Below are 19,684 nucleotides of genomic sequence, written 5' to 3' on the forward strand. Positions count from 1 at the left end.
GGTGGGGATGCTCTTCTAGGTACTCTACCTAAAGGCCCTTGCTCTATAAGACCCAAAAAGGATGGAGGGCATAGACCTTCTTGTAGAAGACTTGCCGAGACTTAGAGATTTCTAGGAGTATACATCCTTATAACATGAGAATGACAATGTGCGAAATGAATTTCCTGAGTCTTTTCAAAACATTCCGTATCGATTTCAAAACCGAACTTTTGAACAACTTACTTTCAAAATAGCATGGTTTTAAAAACGCGGAATGCTGCCCAAGTAGGACTAGATTTTTCGGCCCAAAATGAGCTTTTATAGCCGGTATGCTGCCCATTTTAAATCTCATTTTCAAATCGATCTCTCGTTTTTTTTTTCAAATTCAATCCGAAATGTTTCTCGAACCTTAACCAAGCATGAAATGCGTCGAGTCGTGTCCGGGTCCTGGCCATGTTGGGCTAGGCGTGTTTTGTCCCAAGTGTCTAGAACACGACCTTGTTGGCTCGCCCAAGCTCACTTCTTGGGATTTGAGTCATGTTGGTCCACCTTTTTGTCTAGGAAAGTCCACAGAAACGTCCAAGCTAGGCCATTGTGGACGTTTCATGCGAACCTATGGGCTATGTTAGTCCAATCACGAGCTTAGTCACACCGAGTCCAGTTTAGAATCGAGTTATGATGGTTTGAGTCATGTCGTTTTGTCAAGTCTAAAATGAATCAAGGTCTAAATCCAACCGTGAGTCGAACCTTTGGTTAGTCAGTCTCAAGTCGAGTCTTTGCTTGAGTCAAGTTGGTGTCGTGTCCTTAAGTGTGCAGGGGCTCTTACTTTAAATATTGACTCGGTTCGGGGTTTTCTTGTAGAAAGGCCGCCAAAAACCCGACGTCAAGCAATGGAAGATGTTGTTAACAAGCTCACTGAGGCCGTGAACCTCATGATGACCCGAATGGATGCAATCGAATCTAAGCTGGGTGAAGATTCCCCTCCATTTACCCCACCTCTGACTGATCTGGAGAAACGGTTCAAATTCATTGAAGACCTTCTGAAACTCTCCCAGGGGAAGAACATCCACTACGAAAATGCTAGGGCCTATGCCCCAGTTCAGGATAAGTTGCCCACAAACATGGTACTCACTTATATCCCAAAGTTTAAGGGCACAGAAGATCCGGTCCACCATGTTAAGGCCTATAAGGGGTACTTAGCATGAAGGGAGTACCCACGACATGCTCTCGAAATTTTCGCTCAATCTCCGGATGAACACCCGAAGGCGTGGTTCTACAATCTGGACCTTAAGAACTTCCCCACTTTCGAAGATATTACGGTGGAGTTCTGCAAGCACTATGCTAATAATGTCGAGATTCAAACCAACATAAGAACATTGGAGGTGATGACACAGAAAGAAAAAGAAGGCTTTACTGAATTCCTTGCAAGATGGCGCGCTGAATGCGTGAAACTAGCCAAGAAGCCTGATGAAGTTGAAATGGTAGATAAGTTCGTAAAGAATCTACGACCTGTTTACCGTAATGCTCTGAAAAATCAGAATTTTGGCTCTTTCAAAGAATTGATAAGAATCGGGATAAAGGTAGAAGATGATGTCATAAGGGCAGAGGCTGAAAAGCCGAAAGGGTACCAAGGGGCCTCATCGTCTAAGGGCAAGGCCCCAGCAACGGCCCATATTGATGAAGCCATCAATCTCTTAGAAGGGCAATCAAAGAAGTCGCAGCGCCAAACACCTAGGGCATTCACCGATATCGGATGCACTTATACATACGCTCTCCAAAGGCTCATAGCCCAAGGAAAGCTGAAGCCTATTGGTCCAACTCCGGACCCTCCCGCTGATCAACAAGGTAAATGGTATAAACCAAATGCCTACTGTGCCTTTCATCAAGGTAAAGGCCATGATACTGAAAGGTGCTATCGACTGAAGCACGAAATCCAAGATATGATTGAGAATGGGACACTCCCGATCCAAACTGTTAAACCCAATAACATCACCAATCCATTTGGCGATCACGCTAACTTTGTTTCTGTCGAAGACAATGTCGATTATTCCCATCTTATCCGCCCATGTCACTTGAAAGGGGTGTTTATCGGGAAGATATTTGTGGATTGCTTTGAATTCTTGCCAAACCCGAAGAATGAAATTCAAGTCGGGAGTCTTGCTCTAGAATGTACTCCTCTCGTTAACGAAGTTAATAAAAGACAATTCGATTCACCAACTTTCATCATCGGGCGTAGATCCTCGAGAGGACTACCTCGGGATGGAGGCCGACCATCAAAGGGATCAAGGACAAGAGCCGAGCATCTAAGCTGACAGCTGAACAAGAGAAAGCTCAAGACCAGATTTGAAAATTATTAGTCGGGATCTGTTTTCTTATCTTAGTCGAGTCGAGTCTAGGACTTTCTTTTCTTGAAGTTGAGTCGTTTATTCCACGATGACCTAGGGTGTGTCCCAGGAATCGTTCCTTCGAGTCTGTTAAGCATGTGTCATTCCAATAAAAAGTTCCAGTTTCATTTCCAAATATGTCTTGTTTCCAATCCTCAATCATTTCGAAAGCATGATAAAATGCACAACACACTCAAAGGCATCCCTGGGGTAGAAATATGTCCTGTTTCAAAATGTAAGGTACACTAGGATCTCGTGTTTGATTCCTTTACCTATTCCATGTCTGGTGGTAGAAAACCTCCATCTGAACCAATGTTTATGACAAGCTTTTAGATGATTCTATGACGAACCCGGACTAGCTCCTTGTTTCCCCTATCGATGACGGAAGACAAGCCTTTTCCCCATAAAGTTATCCCATCTCGAAGAGAGAAGATATCAACCCGTTCTAACAAGGAATTGTTAGTTCTTACCCAAATTAGTTGGCGAAGCCCAGTTTTCAAGGTGTATCCATTTATGACTAAGAGAATGAATAGAAGATCATTTTCAAAGAGAGAAAAAGATGAAAAAGAATGAAAAAATGAAAAAAAAAAGAAAAATGAAAAAAGATGAAAGAAAAAGAAAAAAGAAAAAAGATGTTGAAGTTATTGCGGAATGCTTTTTGGTTGAATGTCGAAGTTACGGAAGCCAGAACTTAAGTCAAGTACCCATAGTTGAAGTTCAATGGGCGAAGCCCAAAAGCTTAAGTAGTAACCTCTTTACCCTCTAAGTCCTTTCTGAGACAGTTACAAAGGGATAGTCGGGAATTTTGAGAATTATTCCGCTTGTGTTGTTATACCCAGCCTTTAGGGTCCAGATATGGAGATTTGAACCCACATTGTTTTCCGACCCATTTGTACTCGGGTTTCATCAAGCCTGAGACACCATTTCCAACCACGTTATAAGCCATAGCCCTTGTCCTTAGCACCACAAAACGAACCTTCAGAATGATAGTTTACCTTGCGAACCTTTTTTACCAAGCTCCACATCCCAAAGAACCACAACCTTTTGTACCAACCCTAGACACGGGATTTAACAGTACTTTACAGGCTAGAATGGGATATGACATGATACCTTAGGTGAAACCTTCGAGTGTGTACACACAATCAAAATGCCATGTTTATGCACCAGGATCGAACTACGTCAGATTTGATTTCGCTCCACGCGAATACATAGGCAGTCCTTCAGAATAAGGGATTCAATCCACTCATCAACCAAGTTGTCATCTTGTCGGTTTCTTACGGGTCTTAACCAAGTCCAAATGAAGCCACCTTTGTTTGAGTCGGTCTTAGCACTCGATGTAGGCTAGGATGAGGATATAGGTTCGGATAAATAGTATCGAGTCTCAGAATGAGCTTTATCGAACGGTTTAGGCAAAGATGCCGAGTCATATAGATGTAGGTTTGTGTTGGGAACAGAAAATATGAAAAACCCGCTAAAAAGAAAGAAGGCGTGGAAGAAAAATAGTAAAAGTCCGCTGAAAAGAAAGAAGGAGGTGGCAAGAAATGATGAAACTCGCTGAAAAGAAAGGAGGCGAGGAGAAGAGTGACAGAATGTTCCCAACAAAAGTCATGTGTGATGTCTAAGTGTTCTCATAAAATCAATCTGTGTTTAGTGTCTGGGCGAAGCCAACGTTGTTGCTCCGTGAGTTTAATCCACCTTGTCAATGCCAAGTGATCTTGATTCCCATGTGCCCTCGGGAGCACGCCCATGCCATACGAAATCTTCGTCCCAAGTCCGACGACATTGTGATTCCCGTTTGTCATCTTTTGGCGTCAGAATGGCCAATTTACATTTCTACCCCCAATAAGTCAATAATTGAATTAAAACCCGTGCACACTTGCGGTTTTATTTTCCTTTTTTGTTTTACGGTAGCGGGCTACGCCCACGTTGTTTACGGGTCATACGGAGTGTCTGAGTCGTATTTCATGCTCACCCATCAAGGTTCGATTTCAAAAAATTCCAAAATTTCAAAATTCCAAAAACTTTTTGCGAATTATGGATAGATGATCCAAGTAGTGGAATCTTTTCGGGTCGATGACCCCAATCTTTCGAAATTCAAAATTTCAAATTCAATTTTTGAAGGGTCGATGGCCCAACATCCCAAGTGATGTCAAATTTAAACTTCGGGTCGATGGCCCAATTATTCAAAATTTTCAAATTCAATTTTCGGGTCGATGACCCAATCGTTCAAATGATCCAATTTTAAGATCGATGATCCAAATGTGTTTATGTGATGATTATTGCTAGTGCGTTTTTGTGTTTCAAATATAGCAGGATATGCTTCAACTAGGGGCTCTAAAGTCTTCGACTTTAGAGCCATTGCAAACTGGGGGCTCTGAAGCCGTTGGCTTCAGAGACTATTATCAGGATGAAAAGGATGATATCCACCAAGAATTCAATTCAATACAAGAGTATGAAATGGAAGAATTCCGTAGCTGAAAGCAAATGATGAAAGCGGCAGCAACCTCCTTGGAAAGTCCCGTCCTATTCGGACAAGCGCCAGCAGATGATGAATTTTGGACATACGCCAGTAGATGATAAACCTTAGGCATGTGTCAGCAGTTGCCGAACTACGACGCGGGTTTGATTCCGTCAGAAACGGATACGTAGGCGCCCGAGGATAAGGCTCAACCCACCATATATGCAATTTATGGGTCGACGACCAATGATTATAATTTGACGCAACAGAAGCAAGAGTTAATCCCCGACGAAGTTTCAGGTATGATCTCTTCTTATGGCTGGCGAGCTTATATACGCAAGTGATGTGACCATAATTGGCGCATATTTAGCCCCCGAATTACCATTGTTTCCATGCTTTTTAGTGCCTATTTGGTCATTTCTTATCTTTAGTTCTTTGTTTTGCATATTCTTTGAGATTTTGATCCCTTGGTAGGAAAGGAGTAAGAATCTTGCATTTTCATGGCAAAACGAGGCTAAATTGATTGTATTTAATGACCAAGCATCAAGAAGAGACAAGACTAGAAGGCCTTTGTACATATTATAGTAGAAGAACAATGTTGAGAAAGGATCCTTGCGTCCCCAAGGAAATCCCCAAGGAATTTATGAAGAAAAGGGAAGAAAAGAAGAAGAATTGAAGCTGACCAACAATCCGAACGGATTGCAGACAATCCGCCCGTCCAGCCAGCCCAATCCGAGCGTCCCTCCTTGGAATCCGCTCGGATTCCCCCTCAACAATCCGAGCGTCCCTCTCCTGAATCCGCTCGGATTGCACAGCCCAAATCCGGCCGTCCCGACTCTAATCCGCACGGATTTCTGCACAGCACGGATTTCATTCTTCAAGCTACGAAAAGAGAAGCCCTTCTCTCAGAAAATACCGGGTCCTCCTTGCTCAACTTAAAAAGTGTAATTACTAGTTTAGCCCTTAGTTAACCGTAATGCATCCTCCCTAATTTTCACTATAAATACCCCATTAGTCTAATTAGAGGAGCATGTTTTTCTTATCAATATTTAGAGTAGTTAATATCAATCAAATCTCTCTTCAATATTGTAATCAAGTATTAATCAAGTTTTAATCCAAGTTTTAGTTCTTTAATCTCTCTCTTGTTCTTCCTTTATTTTGGGTAATTAGAAGATTATTGGGTTTATTGGGAGATTGACAACCTTCCATCAATCATCAAGTTCTTCTATTATTCTTTGCATTATTATTTTGGAATCATTAGTAGGTATAATCTCTTAATCCCTTTTTAATTATTGCTAATTACTTTCATTTATTCATCATGTTTCATATTGTTGGTATGATTGACAACCTTGCTAGCATGATCAACATGATAATGAGTGAGTAGTCTCTTAGCTAGGGTTTAATGGGTGATTAGGGGAAACCAACATGGGGGATGATTCATGCTTAAATCAATATGCTTTCATATCTTATTTGCTTGCTTGTTTTGATCTTAATACATGCACATGTTATATTTGATGAAATGCTAAGCCTATGAATCCTTGCATTTACTATCATCTCCTATCTTTTCAATGAGACTTGTAAGACATAACCCAACTCGAGTCTTGTTAGACCATGCATGTGTTGAGTAGGAAAGATTAAGTCGACTTGTAGGTGTTGTACAATCTAATCGATTCGGCTCCGGGACCCAAACTTTCCTAGGATTGTAAGATATAACCCAACTCAATCCATCACAACAATAATTGCTTGCTTATAATTTGAGAACATGTTTGTATGATCATATCCCATGATTCCCCTATGAACCCATGACACCCTAGTGCTTTTAATCAATTGTTTACACCCCTTATTTTATTCATCTTGCTAGTTTATTTTCATTGTTATTTTAGTTTAGTAACCTTCTACATCAACCCAATTTGTGACACCCCCCTAGACACTACTAGTTACAATAGAATTCTCATTTCAATACCCGTCCCTTGGGATCCGACCTTTACTTGCCTCTTTACTAATTGTAGAGTTGTTTGTGAAGTATAAATTGTGTTTTGTATCGACCATTGACCAACGACCACATATACTTAATTGTGAACACCAAATGGCCTCGATCAAAAATGGCGCCGTTGCCGGGGACGGTGTTTAATTGATTTAAGATTTCCTTTATTGTTATTAGTTGTGTCTTTTTCACCTTGGGGAAGTAAAACTCCTCAAGGTTTGTTCTAATTGTTTTCGAGTTGTTTGATATTTTGCATGTCTAGAAGGTTACAAAGTGATTTGTTACCTTTTGACCGTGAAATCGAAAGGACCTTGACGAATAATAGGAGACTTGTTATGAGGAATTTGAGAGGTGTTGGTGAAGTTGTTCAACCCACTAGTGAGTTTGTCAATCCTTTCGCAATAGAAGGAGAAGAAAACCCATTACACAATATCCCACAAAATCCACCTACAATGCCTAAATTCTCGTCACACTCTATACCCACCGAGGAGAATCTACCAAATGGTACTCCTACACCGCAACATCTCACCGGAAATTTTATTGCCAAGTCCGCCTTCATCCAACTAGTTGAGAGGAGCCAATTCGGGGGAATGCCTAGTGAGGACCCTCATTCTCATATGGAAACCTTTTGCGATTATTGTGATGCTATCTCTCAAACGGGCGTGACTCAAGACCAAATTAGATGGGTCTTATTTCCTTTTTCGTTAATCGGCACCGCAAAGCAATGGTTGAAGGGCCTTGATAAGGCCACCCTTGGAATAGATTCTTGGAAGAAGCTAGCTCTAGCTTTCTACAAAAAATTCTACCCACCGGAAAAGACTAACATGCTAAGAGCTCAAATTACGGGTTTTAAGCAAAGGGATGAAGAATCTTTGTATGAAGCTTGGGAGCGGTTCAAAGGTGTTTGTCGCTCATGTCCTCACCATGGACTTAGCGAATGGTTTTTAGTGCAACAATTTTGGAATGGTTTATATGAAGATTCAAGGAACATTCTCAATATGGGATCAAATGGAATGTTCACCGAAGTTGATGACAATCAAACATGGAACAAGATTGAGGAAATGGCGGTCCATAATTCACAATATAGTAGACCTCGCAAGGCTACTAGAGGAGGAAAGTATGAAGTGGACTCCGTTACTCAATTGGGTGCTCAACTTAGTGCTCACATTGATACAATCAATTTGAAGTTTGAACAAGCTATGGCTAGACTTGAGGAAAACTCAAAATCATCAAAGCATCATGTCAATGCCATGACGGCATCCTCATCAATCCCAAGTGGGATATGTGAGAATTGTGGAACTTTGGGTCATGACCCAAGTGAGTGTAGGGGAACAACCGAACAAGTCAATGCTTTCCAAGCTTACAAAAGTGGTACCCCTTATTCAAATTTTTACAATGAAAACACCAAGTTCCACCCAAATCTCTCATACAAAAGCCAAAATGTTCAAAACCCTCAAACAACATACACTCCACCACCCATGAGAAACCAAAATCAAAGACCCTTTTACAATCAAAACCAAGGTTACCAAAATCAAAATCCATACAATCACCAAAATGACCAAGGTTTTGATGTCCAAAAAGCGGTCCTCCAAATGCAAAAGAATCAACAAGAATTTTTCACTCAAATGCAAAAAGATAGCCAAGCAAAGGACACCACCATCAACAACATTCTAGCTCACACCAAGATGTTGGAAACACAATTGACTCAACTAGCATCTTCAAGCTCACAAAGACAAAAGGGGCAATTACCACCTCAAAGTAATCCCCCTAGACATGAAACGGTTAGTGCCATTCACTTGAGAAGTGGTACAAGATACGAAGCACCGAAGGAGCAAGTTGAGAATGAAGTTGTGAAAGCTAGTGAAAAGGAAGAAATTGTGCAAAGCCCCAAAGAAGGGGAATCATCAAAAGAAGAAAGTTCAAAGAAAAATGAAGACAAAGCCAAAGAGAAGGAGCCCATTGTGATTAGACTTCCTTTTCCAAGTCGTCAAGCCAAGCCCAAATTTGATGATCAACTTGGAAAGTTCATGGAGATTGTGAAGAATTTAGAAGTCTCAACTCCTTTCACGGAATTAATCAATCACGTTCCGGCCTATGCAAAGTATATGAAAGATATCCTCACAAAGAAGAAGTCGATCCGGAAACTTGAGACTATCGCCTTCACTAAGGTGAGTAGTGCAATACTTCAAGGGAGTTCACCTCCAAAGTTAAAAGATCCGGGAAGCTTCTCAATACCGTGTACCATTGGCGACACGACGATCAACAAAGCCTTATGTGATCTAGGGGCTAGTGTGAGTGTCATGCCGTACTCGGTAAGTAAAAGGTTGGGAATGGGAGAGCTTAAATGCACCAATATCACACTTCAAATGGCCGATAGATCGACGAAGACACCATTAGGGGTATGGGAAGATGTCCCCGTGCGAATTGGGAAGTTTTTCATCCCGGTGGACTTTGTCATTGTTGATATGGAGGAAGATTCCAACATTCCAATCATCTTAGGAAGACCTTTCCTACACACCGCGGGTGCGGTGATTGATGTGAAACATGGAGAGCTCACTCTAGAAGTGGGAGATGAAAGCATAACTTTTAATCTTGACAAAACCTTGAGAGCTCCTCGTTTACATGAGCCATGTTTCATGATTGATCATTATAGCCGGAAAGATGAAAGGAAGAAATCGGAACTCCAATGGAAGAAGAAAGATGAAGATGCTCCATTCAAAGAGCAAGTGAATTGTGACAAGGAGAGCTTGCAAAGCTCATCAAAATCAACCAAGGAAGAAGAGGATGGCCTCATTGGCCAAGAGAAGAAATTGGGAGAGTTGTCTCCATCTAAGCAAGAGATTTTCAATGATCAACTCAATGAAGTTTGTGGTCTTTGGGATGACGAGTTTGAAGGGATTTTTAATCCCTACATTGGGCATGCCATCGATCATGATCAACAACAAGGGCCACGGTCTATTGAGGACCTCTACCATAATAATGAACAAGCTTTTGATTACTTCTTCAAGGTGTTGAGCAACATCAACAACACCTTGAACATGCCCCCTTGACATCTCATCAAGAATGAGAGTTTGGTGGAGTCCTCCCTAAACCACCACTTGTAAATATTTCTAACTCCCTAACTTACATTTCAATTTTTGTATTGCATTTTTGTCATTTTTGGATTTTTATTTACTTTGATCAAAATAATTGTCATGTAAGAGAGAAGTGAGGGAGGGACTAATGACTTCAATTGATGTGTAGTGCCTTACCTTAGTGTGGGGATGGCAATTGCCTAGGCTATTCATGCCTTAGTAGTGCCCCCACAATGAAGAACACAAGAAATGAAGAAGAATGGACGAATGGTAAAGGGAAATGCATTGTGCACGAATGGAATGAATCCGGGTACAAAGGACCAGAATCCGAGCGGATTGTACAAAATCCGCCCGTCTTTAACAATCCGAGCGTCCTGCTGAGAAGACGCCCGTCCTGAGCTGAGCTGAAATTGAAAAATTCTTGACTGTTAAAGAATCCGAGCGGATTTCTGGAAAGACGCCCGTCTCATAGAATCCGTCCGTCTTGTGAACAAGACGCCCGTCTTTGCAGCTGAAGAAAACAAAGAAATTCTCTGGACTGAAATCCGTCCGTCCTGCAGCAAATCCGCCCGTCCCATCACAGAAGAATCCGAGCGGATTCCCCAGAATCCGCCCGTCTTTAGGCGAGCTTCTGAAAATTTTGAAGCTGCAGAATCCGCACGGATTGGGCCTAATCCACACGGATTGCCCCTGCGTTTTCGAAAATTTCGACTCCTTTAAATGCCCTCCCACCTTCATTCCTTCATTCATTCATTCATAAACACTACCCACAAACATCAAAACCCTCATCCTCTCCATCACAAAAACAAAAACCCTCAACAAAATCCACCAAAATCAAATCAAACCATCCTTCAAACAACAAAAGGGTGATCATGAAACCCCCTCCTCTTCCATTGTTATACCGCCTTACCCCTTTGTGTATGAAGAGTCCAAACCGGAAGGAGTTGAAATTGGGAAAGACTATGTCACTCTTCTTATGCAAGCCATGCACAAGCAAGCTTATGAAGACCGGAAGAATGCATATTTGGCTCAATATCCTCCCCTCCTACATTTAGCTAGGCAAGGACTCCTTGATCCATCTTGTCCTTTGCCTAGTTGGGCGGATAAAGAAGCCTTGTTTCCGGGTGCATCTAGGGACGTGGTGGAAGACAATGAGGTTGTTGGAAATGGTGAAGAAATTGATGATAACATTGAGGAAGAAGCAAATGGAGATGGAGAAAGAGATGGTGAAGATGATGATGAACAAGATGAGGAACAAGATGAAGAAGAAAGTGCCAAGGAAAGTGGCAATGTGACCACTTCTCATGAGGAAGTGATGATGATGATAGCATGATGGAAGACTAGCCTTGGAGACTCCTACACTCCCATGGTTTGTCTATATCTCTTTGTATTTTATTTCATTTTGATCATTGTTGGTTTAGTCCTAGCAACATCAAAGGACTCGCACCTCGGTTCCATTGACGTGTTCTTTATTGTTCCCATTTGTAAAATCCAAAATGACAATCTAGTTTCATGCATAGCATAGTGTGTGCATGAACTACCCCAATGCTTTGACATTAGCAATAGTGTCTTATTTGGTTTGGGGAAGTTGATGCATACACAACGGGAGGTAATCTAAATTATCCTCTCCGTCATAACAAAAACCATGCATCATGTAGTATAGCTTAGTGTAGAATTGCATTTAGTATAGAAATCATGCATCATCTTTGCATAATTTCCATCATTTTGGCCATTGAGGACAATGCCCATATTAGTGTGGGGATGGGAATTCTAACACTTAACTTTTATTCAAAAAAACCATAAAAATTGAAAAATTTCAAAAACCATAAAAATTGAAAAATTGAAAAATTCAAAAACAAGTTCATTTCCTTTGTATATATTGTCTTGTATATATTATGTTTGTTCATCCTTGTTCACTTTGATTGACTACGCCACATCCGAGACATGAGGATATTGAAGACCGCATGGTATGATCTTTCCAATCTCCTTTTTCCTCTTTATGTTAATGACTATGTGGCTTTATTTTGATTGATGCGGTAAAAACAATGAGAACTTAGGACTTGCATTTAGTTTATTTGGCATATTAGTTGGTAGAATCATTTGCATTAGGATGTTTATATGATAGTTTCATCATGGCATGTAGTTTGCATGTTAGAAAAATTTTGCGAAACCGTCTACTTGGAAAGCTTGACAAGTGTATATAGGCCCTAGTAGATGCTTTTTATTCTTAAGACTTTGCTTGTTAGAATGCTTGTAAAACACCCTAGGATGTGTCATGCTAGTATCCTTTGACCCATGGTTTAAGGCCGAGTCAAGAGTACCTTGTGGTGTGATAACTCCTTGGCTACCGTTTATTCCAAGGTGACCCTTGAAACCATGCATACTTCCATCATTCATCTATGTTCTACCATATTTTTGTCATCAAAGGGAATGGGCACAAAAAGAAATTGTTCAAAAATTTGAGTTCAATGAAATGAAAAGTGAAAGAAAGTTTGCAAAAATTGCATCAAATGAAAAGAGGAGCAAAAACAGACTCCTAAAGCTTCAAATACAAGGCACCCTCGTTACTAATTGGGGTGACTTTGAAAATGTTCAAAAAGAAATGCAAAAAGTTGTCAAGTATTGAAATGCCAAAAATCAAAAAGAAATGGCAAAGAAAGTGTTCTCAAATGTCAAATGCCACAAGAAATTGGGGGGAAAAACAAAAACAAAAGCAAACTCCCAAAATGAAACTCAAATATCTATTGATCCCTTTATCCACCGTATCCACTTTTGTGCATGGTAGAGAGGGGACGACCCTTCTTCTTGTCTAGGCAAGAGGGGGAATTCCGCGATCCTCCAGTGTTTCTAACGCCATAGGGAGTCTATTCTTGACAAAAGCATTTAACGATTGAGGACAAAGGTACCCTAGCTTGACACAACTTGGAGGTGATTTATTGGTATCCTTCTAGGCTTAGTAGTTTGAATAAATTGCATCTATGAAGGATTGTGTACCCTTGAATTGCTTCCCTTGTAGATAATTTCCGCCACTTAGATGAGGAAAGTGGCTATTCTTTTTGTAGATGCATCCATTATGTGATTTTATGTGCTTTAATGTTTGGATGTGTCGCCATTTTGGCAAGACCCACCTTGCCTTGCAAGAAGGCATCCTACCTCATGGTTGTCTTGTTGTGAGTTGAAGGGGCGGAGTGAGACCCGCTAATTGTCTCATATCGGCTATTATTATTAGGATAAGTTAGTTTTGGTCCTAGTCTTTGTCACCTCTTTACTCGGGACGAGCAAAGGTTCGGTTTGGGGATATTTGATGTGACCATAATTGGCGCATATTTAGCCCCCGAATTACCATTGTTTCCATGCTTTTTAGTGCCTATTTGGGTCATTTCTTATCTTTAGTTCTTTGTTTTGCATATTCTTTGAGATTTTGATCCCTTGGTAGGAAAGGAGTAAGAATCTTGCATTTTCATGGCAAAACGAGGCTAAATTGATTGTATTCAATGACCAAGCATCAAGAAGAGACAAGACTAGAAGGCCTTTGTACATATTATAGTAGAAGAACAATGTTGAGAAAGGATCCTTGCGTCCCCAAGGAAATCCCCAAGGAATTTATGAAGAAAAGGGAAGAAAAGAAGAAGAATTGAAGCTGACCAACAATCCGAACGGATTGCAGACAATCCGCCCGTCCGGCCCAGCCCAATCCGAGCGTCCCTCCTTGGAATCCGCTCGGATTCCCCTTCAACAATCCGAGCGTCCCTCTCCCGAATCCGCTCGGATTGCACAGCCCAAATCCGGCCGTCCCGACTCTAATCCGCACGGATTTACGCAGACAAAGACGGATTTCATTCTTCAAGCTACGAAAAGAGAAGCCCTTCTCTCGAAAAATACCGGGTCCTCCTTGCTCAACTTAAAAAGTGTAATTACTAGTTTAGCCCTTAGTTAACCCTAATGCATCCTCCCTAATTTTCACTATAAATACCCCATTAGTCTAATTAGAGGAGCATGTTCTTCTTATCAATATTTAGAGTAGTTAATATCAATAAAATCTCTCTTCAATATTGTAATCAAGTATTAATCAAGTTTTAATCCAAGTTTTAGTTCTTTAATCTCTCTTGTTCTTCCTTTATTTTGGGTAATTAGAAGATTATTGGGTTTATTGGGAGATTGACAACCTTCCATCAATCATCAAGTTCTTCTATTATTCTTTGCATTATTATTTTGGAATCATTAGTAGGTATAATCTCTTAATCCCTTTTTAATTATTGCTAATTACTTTCATTTATTCATCATGTTTCATATTGTTGGTATGATTGACAACCTTGCTAGCATGATCAACATGATAATGAGTGAGTAGTCTCTTAGCTAGGGTTTAATGGGTGATTAGGGGAAACCAACATGGGGGATGATTCATGCTTAAATCAATATGCTTTCATATCTTATTTGCTTGCTTGTTTTGATCTTAATACATGCACATGTTATATTTGATGAAATGCTAAGCCTATGAATCCTTGCATTTACTATCATCTCCTATCTTTTCAATGAGACTTGTAAGACATAACCCAACTCGAGTCTTGTTAGACCATGCATGTGTTGAGTAGGAAAGATTAAGTCGACTTGTAGGTGTTGTACAATCTAATCGATTCGGCTCCGGGACCCAAACTTTCCTAGGATTGTAAGATATAACCCAACTCAATCCATCACAACAATAATTGCTTGCTTATAATTTGAGAACATGTTTGTATGATCATATCCCATGATTCCCCTATGAACCCATGACACCCTAGTGCTTTTAATCAATTGTTTACACCCCTTATTTTATTCATCTTGCTAGTTTATTTTCATTATTATTTTAGTTTAGTAACCTTCTACATCAACCCAATTTGTGACACCCCCCTAGACACTACTAGTTACAATAGAATTCTCATTTCAATACCCGTCCCTTGGGATCCGACCTTTACTTGCCTCTTTACTAATTGTAGAGTTGTTTGTGAAGTATAAATTGTGTTTTGTATCGACCATTGACCAAAGACCACATATACTTAATTGTGAACACCAAATGGCCTCGATCAGCAAGTCTAATGGACTATAAACGACCCGCAGAATCCTCAGGTCGAGAGGGACCTGGGGTATACTTTGACTTTCGCCTTGTCCAAGCCTCAGTCAAAGTGGGGGCTCTGTAGATACCCGTATCCGTCGATATTGGAATTTATAGAGAACCCGACAAACACCCGATGATGATAGGACACATGTATTTATTAGTTGTCATTGTCATTATTTGGGTTCGTTTTACGATGTAGAATGAGCGTTGTCGATGGAGTATTTTATTAATTTAAATGATATTTAAATTAAAGCTTTTTTAAGGTGAATTCATTTTACTTTATTTTGAATTTATTTTCTCAAATTTATTTTATTAAAAATAAAATAAATAATTGATTTGAAAAATCATTTTATGAGTGTATTTGATTTGAAAAATCATTTATTTTAATGTGTTAATCGATTTGAAAAATCGAATTTAAAAATCGAAAACTCGTTTTAACCACACGTTTTGGAGCTCGATTATAGCTCGGTTTTTGAGCCCGTTTTCTTTACGAGTTGACACGAATCTCGAGTACACTAACCAACCTAGGCCTCTACCCATCCAACCCCAGTTCGAACCCCCATACCCACGTCCCAAATCTCGCCCCAAACATACACAAAGCAGCCCAACTACTTCCCCTTACCCGTGTTAGCCCTTCCTCTTTTCCAACCCGTTTTGTGTTCTTCAAAGCTTGACCCAAACCCGCCACAACCAACCCAATTCCTGACCCTCATTACCTACAAACAACCCATCACTAAACCCACCACAAAACCCATCCAATTCCCGTCCCAAACACCCAATAAACAGCCCGCAAATAACAAGCAGCCCCCCTCTGTTTTGCGTGCTCAAACTCGAGCCCAAAACCCGCTCCAAACACCACCTAAACCCGTGCCCATTAACCCTACACCATACCCTAGTATCCTACCCATATTACCGTAGCTTAACCACCAAGCAAACCCCCCATACAAACCCTAAAAACCCCACGAATAGCTGATGGACAGCAGCTATGCGAAACAGGCCCGACTGCTTGTTGCCCTACTTCTACCCTTCGAAACTCCTTATAAATACCCCCCTTCACCATACATTCAGTCCTCTAAGTTCTCCATACATACTACCGTCATTCACAGGCTTTAAACTCCAGAAACAAACCCTAATTGCCTCTCAAAAACCCTCGACAAAACCGACTTACAAACTGAGAATCAGTTTGTGTGTCCTCTTTGGAACCCTTCGTTCAACCCTCAAACCTCCATTAAAATTCGAGTTTCTTGTTCCAAATTAACCATACAACATCCATCTACATCTTAGACAAAGATTTACGAGCCAAATTGCCCTTGAGAGTACACGAATCCCCTCGAAAAACAGTGTTATACACTGTTTTTGTTTTGTGACTTTTCATGTCTGTCCAGTTCTGTTTGTGCTCGTTTTTCGTGCCCAATAACTCAAAACGGGCAGGGATTGTTTTAAGATTTATGTTCTCCTCTCTTTCTAGTTGTCAAAACATCTTTTAAATCTAATTTTCACCGTGAAACGAGTGAGAAATCGCAGTTTGAAAGTTGCTGTCCAGATTTGCAAAAAACGTGTTTGTTGCTTTGTTCCTTCGTCGACGACGGCCTCTCGAGATAAAATTGTTGGGAAATGTGTCCTCAACAATAGTGCGATCATATGATTTAAATATCATTATTAAATCTCATTTTAAAGAATACAATTGGGAAGTATTTTTACAGTCAACTGGTCAACGTATATCGGTAATGATTGGTCGACTAGAGTTTGACATTCTTCGTCGTGTGACGGTGGTGATCGTTGACCCCTAGGTCATACCTATAGGGCAACACTCTTAATTGATCATTTAATTAATCGTATAATGTTACGAGTTAATTAAATTACTCAAAAAATTGACGGACGATTTTGGAAGTAAAATTTACGTATCAAATTGAAATGTGATTAAATGAGATACGGTCTGAGTAATCGAATTGTATCATTACTCGGATGAAATTATTGTTTAAAGAAACGATTGGATTTGAATGATTTATTATTGTAAATACGATTTATAAAGGGTAAAATATTTTGGTACAAGTAATTATGAATTACTAAGTCGATTTTGTATATGACGTATTTTTATTAATACGTTGATTTTTAATATGTTAAAAATACATAAACAATTTATGTTACATATGACATGTGACATATTGACATTTGACAAAAATAATATGGAATCCATATTACAATATGGACCGAAATATTGGGCATAATTAACATATTGTGTTAATTTAGATTAGTGGAATTCATCATTATTTCTCTAATTTAGGCATGCACACCTAGTGTCTTTTGTGTAAGAGCACAAAGACCATGCATTGGCCATCTCCCTTCACCCTACCCGGTTCTACATAGAAAAGAACAAGGGTTCTTTTACTTATTATTTTTATCATTCACTATATGGAGTAGTGTGTGAAAAATTATTATTCATTCTCATCATAAAATTATTTTAGTGAGACAAAAATAATTCCTCTTCCTCTCCTCTTCTCTCAACCGGTTTTGAGAGCCTAAAACCAAACATTTTGGTTCAATTTTTCACAAGATTAATATTATACTAGATCAAATAATATTAATTAGACTAAGGGTTAGCTTTGGGTATTATTCCTAAGGAGAGATCCTACACTTGGATCTTGTTCTTCCATTAAAGAAAAGCTCAAGAACAAAAGAAAAAGGAGATTTCTTTTGTGCCCATTTGAACCGAAATTTCAATGTAAGGATATGATTTCTTCTCTATTTTATTGTATTTTTTGCATGCATAAAATCCACATTTAATTTTATGACAAATTATTTTCGACATATATGAGTATGTTAGTATGTATATGAATCTACATTTCCTTCAATCGGTATCAAGAGCCACGGTTGTTTGCATGCAAATCGGTTAAAAGTTTTTCCGAGTTATAAGAATAACAAATAAAACTTGTAAAATTTGTGTTATTATGAGATATCACGAAATTAATCCATGCATGTTAATATTTCTGGTCCTAAAATGTTTTAGGATATTTTGGTTAATTTTTCGGATTTTTATTGTTCATAATTTACAATAATGGCATTTAAATGTGATTTTATGAGTAAAAATGTCATTTTTGGTCTAAAATTAGCTATAGTTTGAATTTTCACTTGGTTTTTGGATATGTTGTCACATATATTATTTTGAGATAACCTGTAAGTGTTCATAATTTTTGGACTTGTTATGCTCGAAAATTGAATTTTTCATTATTAAATTCGGATTTAGGTGAAAAATAGGTTAATATGAGTTAAATTTCGAATCTGGTCATAGAAAATTAATATGTTGTCACATGCAATTTTACAAGATGTGTGTAAAATAATTGGCTATAAAGAAGTCTTTTTGCATGATTTATGGATTTTTGAAGAAAAATAGCATAAATAGTGACATTATTAGTGGAAAATTAATAAAACATAATCTATGACTTAGGAAAAACGTCTAATGTTGCATTTTATTATATTTTTCAGATCAAAAATTAAAAAGTTAATGAAAATATTTTTTCCATGTTTTTATGATTATTTTATTAAAATCGATAAACCGCAACATTGTTTTTCCGGAAAAATTTCGAAATTTTTAACCTAAGATTTTGAACATTATGAGTGTCATGGAAATTTTCCAGAATGTTCATGAGTTTAAATTTCAAATTTTGAATTTATTTGAAATTTTGTGATTTATTTGAAGTTTAATAGCTTATTTTTGTAATTTTTAGTCCATTTATGAACAATTTTATAAAATATGGGTTAATTATGGTCAAATTATAAGTGAAGACAATATTTTGAGTCCTAAGAGGTTAGGATAATTAACTTATGCATAAATATGAGTTTATGTATTTTTGTGATTATAAAATGTTGAAATCACGCAAACGTGAAAAAAAATAAAAAACCGAGTAATATACGATATTGGCTAATTAAAAGGCGATTTAGCATAAAATTGAGCATGTTCATACATATTATAATGCTGCATTTTCTTTATGATTGTCATAATTTTAATTTATATAATTTTGAATTATGTAATTTTACTTAGTATGGCCTTAGATTTTAATTGGTATTTCCCGAAATGTATGGAAATACCGATCCGGTTGTAATTTTTATTGTGATCTCGTATCACCGTTTTGTAATTTAATAGATTTATTTTATTTTAGTTTCAAATGTATAATAGGAAATTATGTAATTTATTATGTAATTTTATTCATTTCGGAGTTCCCAAAGACGGATTTCTTCAAGAATGGCGATACATAAAGACGGTGTTACCTCGAGATGCGTGCCACAACCGAAGTTCAAGGGACCAATGGAGTTGGTTTCCGAATATGTAATAGTTACATAGTTTTTCTATTTTAGGAAAGGCCATACTAGGATTTATTTATTTTTATGCTTGCATTTTATTTTATGTCACATGCATCGCTAAATCGTCATAACTAAACATGCATTGTCATTTTATCGAGTTTATCGACCGTGTCAATTAAAATTATCGTAGTTCACCGCTTTAGTTCACTTAAAACGTGATAGATAATAAATTGACATGACCTCTCGCTAAAACAATTAATTGAGACATAGCCTTACCAAATAGTAGAAACCATGAAAACCTATTTCGCAAGGGAGTGCGCTCGGCCCCACCGGGGTACAAACCTTGTTACGTAGGGGAAGTGGGTGATGAATGTTAATCCACCGAATTCATGTTGATAAGGGATGTATCGGCCA

At 38.7% G+C, this 19,684-nt stretch overlaps 1 non-coding gene across 1 annotated transcript; it reads right to left on the minus strand.

The window, feature by feature from the left end:
• Window positions 1-7,629: 7,629 nt before the first annotated feature.
• On the minus strand, window positions 7,630-7,736 carry LOC141602893 (small nucleolar RNA R71). Its single transcript, XR_012524799.1, has one exon. It is a non-coding gene; the product is annotated as a small nucleolar RNA R71 (small nucleolar RNA).
• Between the last annotated feature and the right edge of the window lie 11,948 nt (window positions 7,737-19,684).

The sequence above is a fragment of the Silene latifolia genome, chromosome 9 (assembly GCF_048544455.1).
Source record: "Silene latifolia isolate original U9 population chromosome 9, ASM4854445v1, whole genome shotgun sequence".
Taxonomy (NCBI): Eukaryota; Viridiplantae; Streptophyta; class Magnoliopsida; order Caryophyllales; family Caryophyllaceae; genus Silene; species Silene latifolia.